Here is an 11,097-nt window from a genome sequence, read left to right as displayed (position 1 = left end):
CTCCTCTTTCTATGCGTTTCAAATTGCCATGCAGGTGTTCTGTGTTGTCAATCAGAACATCTGAAGTCAGTTGACTGTGGCAAATAACAGTGTCCTGACTTCAAAACCATTCTACATGGTGGCAGGTGTGCAGCATGTCAAGGGGAAATGCTGTGTCCTAACTGTGTGATATGTTGGCCAACTTCTGGCTAAGGTTAAATATTACTCGGTTGTTGGGGTTGCTGACTCTGTGTTTATGTTTCTCTTGTTTAGTGTGCAGGAAGTGCAGCTTTTGCTCCATTTTTTTGTTCTACCTGCAGACACCTAGATAGTGGACCACTCTCTTTATGAGGCTCTGTTTATTCCTTTCGTTAATTTTTAGCAGCAGCCAACCTGCCTTTTTCTTTATTGTAACTCTTCACCTTTTCAAGACTTCTTTCTTTAGTAAACAGTTTTATCAAATACAAATTAAATCTAATTTTAAGCTATTTCCCTCTCCAAGCCAGGATGTGACATGCCCAAAGACCAAAAAAAAAGTTTGCATTTGTTGAACAAGTAGTCCAGGCAAGAAGCAGGAGTTTGTATCTCTATGTCATTCAGCTCTTGGAAAGCATTGAACTGTAAACAGGGCAGTGCTGTGGAAAAGCTGCTTTTGATCTACTTTGTGTTGTAGATAGGCCACAAAAACATACGAAGGCGCCGCCAACGAGCCTCGTATCCACAGGCTCTGACTAAAAAGAAATGGCTTGTCAGCTTTGTGTGCACACTGCTGAGCAGTTGGACAAACTTTGCAAAACAAGAAGGCACCCGTGGCCTCCCAGAGCAATAAAAGACTGACTTGATCGGGCGACGCGAGGAGATGTTTCATCAGATTGTGCGAGTGCTCTGCAAAAAACATCTCTGCCAAATCCCAGAGAGTGTTGGACGCCGAGCCATCTGGTCTGCCCTCACGAAGGACACGGCGGACCTCTGCTAATGGCCCGCAGCAGCAGTTCATGAAAGGCAACGCTGCACTGGAGTCTCCGGGCGGCAGTCACTGGGATGTTGTAATCGTGTCTGGAAAAAAAAAGAAACACAGAAAATCACTTCAGACTTGAGAAACCGCTTACAGTCCCAAAACACCTCTGAAAGACTTAGAGTCACAGCTCCACTTGGTGGTACGATCAACTCCTCTTCACAGCTGTAAATTGACTTTTTTTTGCATTTAATTTAATCAGAAATGGGCTCAGTCTGTGATTCCACTCTTTATCCCAAGCATGCCATATGACAGCTTACAGAGCAGTTTAAGTTTGATGAGACATAAGGCCAAATGCCAAAGAGAACCTTGCTAGTATCTCTAGTGCCAATAGGAAAGTACGTCACTGTCCGGTCAAATTTGATTTCTATAGTGCAATATCACAAAACCGTTGTCTCACGGCACTTCCCCCACAGAGCAGCTTTGGACCGCACCCTTTCGGCCCGAGTGCACCTGAGCTGCTTCCGCAATTCCACAATCTCACCACCCTTCCCCATTCACTACCTCAACCATTCACGTCATGTCCTTACCCGTGCTGTCTCTCTTATCCTTGTTTATCCTAGCCCGCACACATCTTGCCTATTTTTGTTTATTTATTTTATTCACTGCTGCTCTATTTATATTGTTGTTTAGTTCTAGGTGTTTTTCACCCTCACTGATGTTGCCCATTGTCATCCCTGATGTTGTTGTTGTTGTCATCTATTCATTGATTTTTTTTATCTTGCTATCTTCTGTCTTCTGCCTTCATAGGAATTTTCCTGATGGGGATCAATAAAGTTTATCTTGTCTTATCTTAAAATGATCGACAGAATCCCAACATTTCCCCAATGAGTAAGCACTTGGCGACAGTGGCAAAGCTAAAAATTCCTATGTCACAGGTTGATGTGGGTGGCCTTCTGTCTCGACCAAGAAAGACAGACAGTGAGAAAACAATAGACAAGGGGGTGGGTATGGGGGCTGGTAAGAGTAGTGCAAATAATATAATACAGGGGTGGGCAAACATTTTGGCTCAGGGGCTGCATTGACTTTTAAAATTTGACAGCCGGGTCACCACAAGATACAATACCTATAAAAAAAAGCATTTGTTAACAGTACATATCTGACTCATCTGACATTTGTCTGAGTGTCGTCTGACATTTGCTTTGAAAATAAAACCAGCTTGGTTTTGAAGGCTCTGACGTTTGCTTGCATTTCATGCACAAACCGTTTTTTTCCCCTTGTAGCGTCACATCCAGCTCATTCATGTGTGTCAGTTTGTCCACAGTAAAGGCTAAATCACAAAGACAACCAGTTTCATTCGGCTCAGGAAAATTCTCAAGTGTTCTCAAGTTGCTCCAAAAATGAAATAATCTTCTTTTTGAGCTCCCACATGAATTGATCAAATCATTCACATCAAGTATGAATTCTCGGCCAATCTTTGGCGGGCCGAATTAGAAAGACCAACGGCCTGGATGTGGCCCGCAGGCCGTAGTTTGCTCCCGCTTGATATAATACTTTATTGATCCCCATAGGGGGAATTTGGGTGTCGCAGGCGACAGGTAGCCAATTCAGTGACAATGAATAGGACAATTAAAAAGGACAGAGACAACAACAGGAAAGGGATAAAGGTAGATAACCAGCCATCCTGACCCTTTCCTGTAGATTGCATCGGTGTTATGTATCCAGTCAAGTTTATTGTTAATGCGAACCCCAAGGTACTTTTCCACCATCTCCACCTCCTCCCCCTGGATTGTGATCAGCCTCCGGTTCCTTCTGAAGTCCACCACCACCCTCTTGGTCTCAGTGATGTTGAGTTGAAGGTGGTTCTGATCGCTCCGTTTAAACACAACAGGGAAAAAATTGCTGCACGATTGGAGACATCAACCTTCCTGCTCCAGCCCAGACACTATTTCTATTCACTCCATACTTTTCTATTTCTCCATATGCATATGTTAAAAAGTTTTTTCTAGCTTTCTGCTCTTATCTCTCTAATAAGAGACGCTGCTCCGGTGAAACAGCACATTTTTTGCAGAAGATTGCTACTTCAGGATGATGTGCCTGCCATTTTGCTCTAAATGATTTATGGCCGGAGGATAAATTTGCCACTCAGATTCATCCCCAAACATTTAAAAAGAAGCTAGTCATTTACTCACAACTATACACCGAACAAAACTAGTGAGCGAGAGGGTTTTTGTGAAGGGGAGGAACCGAGGGTTTGTTTAATCCCTTTGCCTGCTTTCATTAGTGTGCTGTCATTCGTCTTCCACCACTGGTCGTCATGGAGGATATGTGGCCGACCCGAGCCCATCGGCTCCGTTCCATTCGGTTACATACTGGGATCTTAATGGAATGATTCACTTCTAGAGGAAGTCAGAGAGAGCAAGAAAGAGAGACAGAGAGAGAGAGAAATACAGTGAGAGAATGAGACCATTGTGCAGACAAAGAGAAGTCAAAGAACTCCGCTGGTGGTTGGTGAGATGTCACATTTTCATTGACCAGAAAAATAGGGTGAAGGTCATTTACAGCTGTTATGACTGCATGTCCACATATTACATCAGCCTGAATCTGTTTTTATACACTTACTGCCATCTAAAGTTCCAAATGTCAATAAAAGAAAATAGTAGAAATTAATAATAGTGTTGCGGGATATTGATGTTGCAGAATACTTGAGATATACATGTAGAAATAGATATAGATATTGATTGCATAAGTGTCGGTCACTTTACAAACAGCCAAATCTCACAAATTTTTTGTTTTCTTATTCAACGTTTTCATGACGAACCCAATTCAGATATTTTTATGAGGCAATTTGTTGTTGCTCTGTTTGTGTTTTGTGCTTTTCAGTTGGCACCTTTTAAAAACAAATGGTGGGACGATTATTACAGAGCTGTTGCAGGACAGATTATGTATTATGTGGGAACTGCAATAAAGTAGATTCAAAACAAGATGAGAGCATCAAATAAACAAAGAGGAAAGTAATGAAATCTAGTTCAACTCATTAAAACCCAAATTGGCTCTATGGAATAACAAACACACATACATTGAAACAAAGACAAATAGTCCTTTATTTGCCATTGTGAGAGAAAAAAAACCAAAGACCATATTGGGTGCAAGGAGGTGGTGTACATAACATAACATAACATAACATAACATAACATAACATAACATAACATAACATAACATAACATAACATAACATAACATAACATAACATAACATAACATAACATAACATAACATAACATAACATAACATAACATAACATAACATAACATAACATAACGTGACCTGACCTGACGTGACCTGATGTGACATGACGTGAGTTCACGTATCTAAGTATTTGGTCACCTAAAGACCTTAAAGGAAGAAGTTACAGGTACAGTATGTGAAAGACAGAAATCCTGCTTGTTTGCAGGTGACCAAATATTGATTCTCCACAATAATTTGCGAATAAAAGTCTTTACAAATTAGATCATCTGATTTTCTGGATTTTTTTTTTGTTACTTTCTTTCTCTCATAGTTGAAGTGTACCCTGATGAATATTGCAGACCTCTCATATTTTTAAGTGGGAGAACTTGCACAATTGGTGGCTGACAAAACACTTTTTTGCCCCACCATACACACACAAACACACACACACACACACACACACACAAGCGCACGCACACGTACTCATGTACTTGCATGCATGCATATGAAGGATATGTCTGTTATGTGTCCTTCCACACATACCAAGTGAAGGGCTGCGCTTTTTCCAAATGCATTTGCCGCCAGGATTTGCTAAGCTTGTTATTTTAATCCCATCGCATTTCATATGGAGAGAGGACAGGTCTAATGCTTGGAGTATTCAACTAATGTATTCATTTTTAAAATGCTTTCTCACGTAGCTCTGAGGTCAGCCTCTTACCCTCCTACACACACAATATGATTTCTTACCAGCTGCTCCCATACATTACTGACTTAAGTCTTTTAAAATATTTTTTTTTTGTTTAAAAAAACAACCTTTGATTATTTGAAGGCTCTGGCTGGTAGTGCGTTGTCTTATAATTCTGAGCTGCTCTCTCTTTGAGCGAGCCTTGGCTGGAAACCAGAGGTGGGGTTGCGTTTGTTCCCGAATCGGGTATTTCTTGTCAGAAGAGATTAGATACTGATTAAATTTGATCCCTCAAAGATTTACGATTCTTTTTTTTTTTTTTTTTAACCATCTCATCATCATAATGATTATATTGGTTATGATTGTACCTTTTTTTTTTTTTCAATTTTCCAACCATACTATGTTATATGTGTCCCATCTCTGCCTCATACTTGTATCATCACCTCAAATTACTTTGCTGTGTTTATGTTTATGTAGAAGGAAAAAATAATGGAATATAGAAAATGAATAAAATAAACAAATATAGAAAATATAATTCATATTTTGAAATTTCCAAAACCTCCTGCAAGTGGTCTTTTTTTTTTCTTTTGTTCTATTTTGTACTTTAGTAATCTCTTTCAATTGATTTGTTACAAAATACAGTTACAGACTTGATTGTATCTTGTCAGCTTCTGCTCACTTCTGGACACTTTTGTTTCGGTTTCTTTCCCCGAACAACCGTGGTTTTGTTTCCTTGTCATATTTGCGAGTGTGAATAAACACTAATTTTGATATATTGTACAAGACCGAGCTTTCATTTTCAACATATTATTCTTCTCCCAGTGAATGAATGATTCGTCTTGTGTGAATTAAGCTGTCATTTTCAGTGAGTTTTCATAGTGGCCATAATGAGGCCATTATGACCGTGTCATAAAAAAAATAAAAAAAATAATTGAAGCTTAAATTAAAAACATTGATTTAGATGCTATTATGGTAATTACACGGTCAAGTTAGTGCATGGTGTCAAAACAATAACCTCAAACAGTTTTGAAGTTAAATTAAAAAGTAATGAAAGCAGGATGTCGGTGATGATAAAGAATTCTTCAAGTCCATTAAAGTCTACAGCGTTGTGTTATAAAAGTGTCATTACCGCGAGCGGTAGTGTGAATGACTGCAGGAGTGAGGCCTGCGTGCCTCCGTCTAGATCCGCGTCAAGAATCCACGTTCATTGATGGAACTGGAAGGGATTTGAGGGTATCGGCTTTACTTTGTGGATTGATTGACAGCAGAGGCCACGCATACGCCTCAAAAGCCAATTTCCTTTTTTTTTTTCTTTTGCAAAAATACTTTCCTTTTCACATTTCAGTGCTAAATATCTTGTGCATATGTATATTTTTGCTTTTGTTTTCTGCCTCCTATCACTTTTGTTGTATAATTCACGACCTGTTTGGCGTGCTTCGGACACCTCTGGATTCTTTGGAGCCTCCGTGATGTAAACTGCCGAAAGCGTTGATTTAACGGAGGTGGGGTGCAACATTTAACCCCCGCTGGAAGATTGCGATGCGAGGCGGCTCTACCTTTCGAGATGAAATATGCAAAAGGGAAAACAAGAGTCTGATGGAAAGACTTAACGCGGCGGATGAAATGACGCGGGGAAGGGAGGGAGATTCAATCCCTCACAGTAAGACAAATTGTTCCATTAGCCGCTTTCTGTCCTTTCAATTTCTCAGCCTGTTGATTAATAGCTAAAGAGCGCTATCAGCCACGATGGGAGTCTCACTTGGCATGTTTTCTGCGGCCACTCCTCAGCCGAGGCCCCCGTCTAATGGGCTTGCCGCCATGCTGCCGCCACCTCCTCGCTACCGCCACCGGCAGCAGATTGCTTTGATGGTCCTATTTACCCGACCTCTGTTAGCACGCCATCCGCAGACGCACAAAACCCGACCTCTCGCCAGCAAAAAAAATCACAACGTAGTACCGACGATAATGGGGAAAAAATGAGTTTGAGGCATCACGGCGTATGCAAATCGTATTGTCACTTGCTTTAACCTGGTCGGGCTGATGAGTGCCTCCTGCTGTCACCTGAGCTAATCGAGAGCTATTATTTTAGCGAATGCGGAACAGGCGGACACGGTGATGCAAAACTGAGCCGTGAGGATGAAATAGGAAGCGGGAGAGAAATAAAAGGTAAAAATTTTTGAAAAATCAATTGGCTTTGAGCCAGGCATGTTCGGAGTAGAATGCCAATGTTGTTTCCACTCTCCATGAGTGCCTCCTCGATTTACCTGTCCCCCGTCTTTGCGGATTTTTGTGTCGGAAATGCAAGTGACATACAAAAAGTAGCTCGCCTCGGGTCATCTCTGAATATTAGCTGCTTTCTCACAGAACTGTTTTAAGAACCGAGTTCTTCGGTTCCAGGAACTACCCTCCTTCAGGGACACCTTTTGGTTTTGCATTCTCACAGGCAGTAAGGGACCACATTGGGAGCCGGTGTGATGTGAGTGTCTGCACCTTTAGTGCGGCACTAAAAAAAAAAAAAAAAAAAAACGCAGTGAAGAAGACGACATGGGGAGCAAAGGCACCAAGGTGTTCATCTTCTGCATGACAGGATTGATAACCACAGAATAGAAAATGGGTTAATGTGTTTTTATTTCCTCCCTGCACTGCGTCGTTGTGTAGGAACCCCTGCTGTTAGCGAACTCTGTACTTATGTTGACCATTATGTTTATATCCTGCTGGGAGCTCTGGAAAGTGGTCTGATTAAGACCTGGGACCTCAACATCGGCCTATTTCGCACTGGTTTTGTCAATATTGTCCCCAGAAGAAGGCCGACCTGTGAAAACAAGTTTTAAAAAAGGGCAATTGGCAAGAAGTATCTGGTAATAGGGGCAGCTTATGAGTTCTAACAATCTCCAAGCATCGAGATCATATGAGTTTCTATGGAACCATAAAAAGCTCCTGTTTCGGAGCTAAAATGGTTGTTAGCATTGAGGTCCCTGGTCCTATGCGCGGAAAAAGGTCCGTCTCCTGAAAAATGTCTTGGAACCGGAAAAAGTTCCTACGGTGGGAAAGTGGCAATTGACTAAAAACATATTTTCACATCATGTATGGATTTCAGTTCCTTGGTATTTTGGAGAAAAGGGTGTGTGTGTCCTGGAGAACTTCAAAGAACATGTAGCCACGGACCGGTTACACCCCCACTCTTTACGGAGTGAAGACGAGTGCCTACATAGATTTCTCCTCCCTGAGAGACGATTTCATGTGCTGAACCACCAAACTATCACAGTGTTTTGTCTCCGAAATTTTGCCTGTGGCATCCACAGCATGGTGTGCAAGAACCAAGTCAGGGCTAAGTACTCCATTCCCTCAGGGTAACTGACAAATAAACCACCACATTATGCTAATATTACAGAACATAAAGTACATTTCTTTGGAAGTCATCCAGATACTTCCACATTTATGGAGGAGAACTTTGTCAACTGTCAGTGGGGGACAGATTGGGTTCATAATAGATTTGTCAGCAGTGGATCACAGAAACACATATAGAGACAGACAACCGTTCATTGCTTTGACAATTTAGGGTTTCCAATGAGGGCTGCATGGTGGCACAGAGGTTAGTGCTTCTGCCTCAAGGCGTGAAAGTTCCTGGTCTGTGTGGAGTTTGCATCTTCTCCCTGTGTCTGGATGGGTTTTCTCCAGGTTTTCCATTTTCTTCCTACAATCCAAAAACTGGTTGTGTCTTTAGCAGGTTAATTCGGCAAATTGCCCAGATGCGTGGCGCCACGATTGACTGACAAGAGTCCGGGTATACCCCGTGTCTCGCCCGATGTCAGCTGGGATAGGCTCCAGCATCCCCCGCCACCAAAAGTTGGATAAACGGTAGTTAATAAATGGATGGATGGTTTTCTAATGAACCTACGACATGTTTTTGGACTGTGGGCAGAAACTGCTGAACCTTCAGGTACGGGGGGGACATGTTGGAACATGTTGGAATCTAACCAATGACCGTCTTGCTGTGAGGCCAAGCCCCATTGTGTTCCTGTGTCTCTTAATAATGCTCACAGTGTTTGAAATACTAGTATTACTTGCTTACTGATTTTCCTCCTGGCCCTGACCCAACCCCGCATTTATCACTGCCATTGCAACAGTTGTTTTCTGGTCCACACTTTACACTTCTTTCAATTCTATGGATAGAATAGTTATATAAAATCCAGGAGAATGCGATAGTGTGCAAGCAAAAGAAGGGACGACAGGCATGAAGTGTTGTTATGAACCTGGATTCATTATAGCACGGGGTGAAATGAACATCAGATATTTCCAACGACACGCCAAGAACATCACCTTATTTGGAGTTGGCGCTATCTGTTTTACCTTTACCCTACAGGATATCTCCACATCTGGTGTGTGTGTGTGTGTGTGTGTGTGTGTGTGTGTGTGTGTGGGGGGTCTATGAGGGCGCGTACCATAAATTACCGTAAGCTATCTCTCCAGTTGTTTATGTATCGACCAATTTGATACAGCTAAAAAACCAAAGTCAATGAAGAAGAAGACTGAAGGTTGTATGAGTGAAGGTCACAATCCTATAATCTCATGGCTACAGTTAGAAAAGGAAAAAGATGCGATAGGAAAAGGCAGGTGAGACCCGGGTTCTTTCAAGACTCTTGTTGAATCAATAAATATTTATTTTAAATGCAAGGACCTTGTTTGGAGACCAGATTTGGAACACGGCCTGCATCCGAAGTCGCTCCGTCCCGGTATCCCTGCGTTGCTTTAGCACCGGCAGTAATGAAGACTGACAGCACCAGCTGCTCGCGTGTGAGGCCGATTCTTTCCATGTTGATCAACCTCTGTGCGCTCGTGCTGCGTGATTGATTGTGTGAGGCGGTCGTAACGACTGCTTCGACTGGTTCGGCCGGAATGGAGAATAGAAAAACCGAAGGCGGAGCTCAGATGTGTGCGGCCTTAATTTGCATGTAAAGACGGTAAGCTTGAAGATTCAAACAGAAAGTGATCGAGGGGCTGTTTGTATCACCTGTCACGCGTGTGACAGGTCGTGAGCGCGCTCAGTGAACTTGGCAGGCATATTTAGATCTGGCAGAGGTGACATGTATTTTCTGCTTTGACATCAGGAGAGCCTGTGAGGTTTGACACCTTTTATAGTCTATCTATCTTTGACTTGTCCTTAGACATGCTATTCATTGATTCATTCATTCATAGTTCTCTGTGGTGCTTATCCTGCACTGGGGGTTACAGGAGCGTTGACGAGTTATTGTTGGAGTGATTTTCCTATGTGTGGCCTCATAGCTCAGGGGTTAGAGCACTGGTCTTGTAAACCAGGGGTCGTGAGTTCAATTCTCACTGGGGCCTAATCATTTTAGGCGTGGTACAGGCGCTCCTGGTTCTGTTCCCGTGCTCCTCCTCGTCTGGCAAAGTGTTGTTGACCAAAACTGTAAACAATAAACCCCAGGCTGCTCAGGGTTGATCCCTAACGGGCTGAATTTCCCCAATGTTGTGCTATATGAAAAAACTGAATGTGACACATAACTTGTCTTCCATGCAGTTTCTCACAACTCCAAACAGAAAGGTCAACTGTCAGAATAAAACCAGGGACCTTCTTGCTGTGAGGTGGAAGTGCATATATATAAATATTCGTTTTATACACACACACACACATACATATATATATATATATTTAAACATGTGTGTGTGTGTGTGTGTGTGTGTGTGTGTGTGTAGATATGTAACATATTAACATATAATGAACTCAATTTTTTCTGAGATGAAATTTAAATACATTTAATACAAAGATTGATGAAGTTTGTTAAATTTCTGTTCTTTCTTTATTCTTTTTTTTTTTTTTAAACCAGCTTTGAAATACTTGTAATACAGAAGCAAATAGGAGGTGTTGCTGCTGCCTGGCATAATGAAGAAACTAAATAATAAAAATGTCAAATAGATAATAGCCTGATGGGAAATCATTGAGGTGATTCTTGTTCTCCAATGAGTAATTTGTGTCCTGAGCGTAATACTCTGTGTTTGCAGTTTAATAATACTCCCACTCTGCTGAGTAATTCATCCATATTGAAGGTGGGAGGAAGACCTTCAGCTGTGAGCCTGGAAGCAGCCGTTCACCCAGAAAGCCTCTGCCCATTTATCATCAAGCGACTCTGTGATTTTTATTTTTTATTTTTTTTCTGCTTGGTTGAGAGATGAAACACGGGCCCCCTCAAAAAGGCTCCATCACGGCCCCCGAAACAAACCAAGTGTGTGTAA

At 41.8% G+C, this 11,097-nt stretch overlaps 1 non-coding gene across 1 annotated transcript; it reads left to right on the top strand.

Annotated features, from left to right (window-relative positions):
• The first annotated feature begins 10,118 nt into the window (after positions 1-10,118).
• Positions 10,119-10,191, top strand: trnat-ugu (transfer RNA threonine (anticodon UGU)). Its single transcript has one exon. It is a non-coding gene; the product is annotated as a tRNA-Thr (tRNA).
• The last annotated feature ends 906 nt before the right edge of the window (positions 10,192-11,097 follow it).

The sequence above is a fragment of the Fistularia commersonii genome, chromosome 33 (assembly GCF_037954325.1).
Source record: "Fistularia commersonii isolate RoL2024-O1a breed Wild chromosome 33, RoL_Fcom_v1.0, whole genome shotgun sequence".
Lineage (NCBI taxonomy): Eukaryota > Metazoa > Chordata > Actinopteri > Syngnathiformes > Fistulariidae > Fistularia > Fistularia commersonii.
Note: the sequence above shows the minus strand (reverse complement) of the source record. Positions and strands in the feature narration are given on the sequence as shown.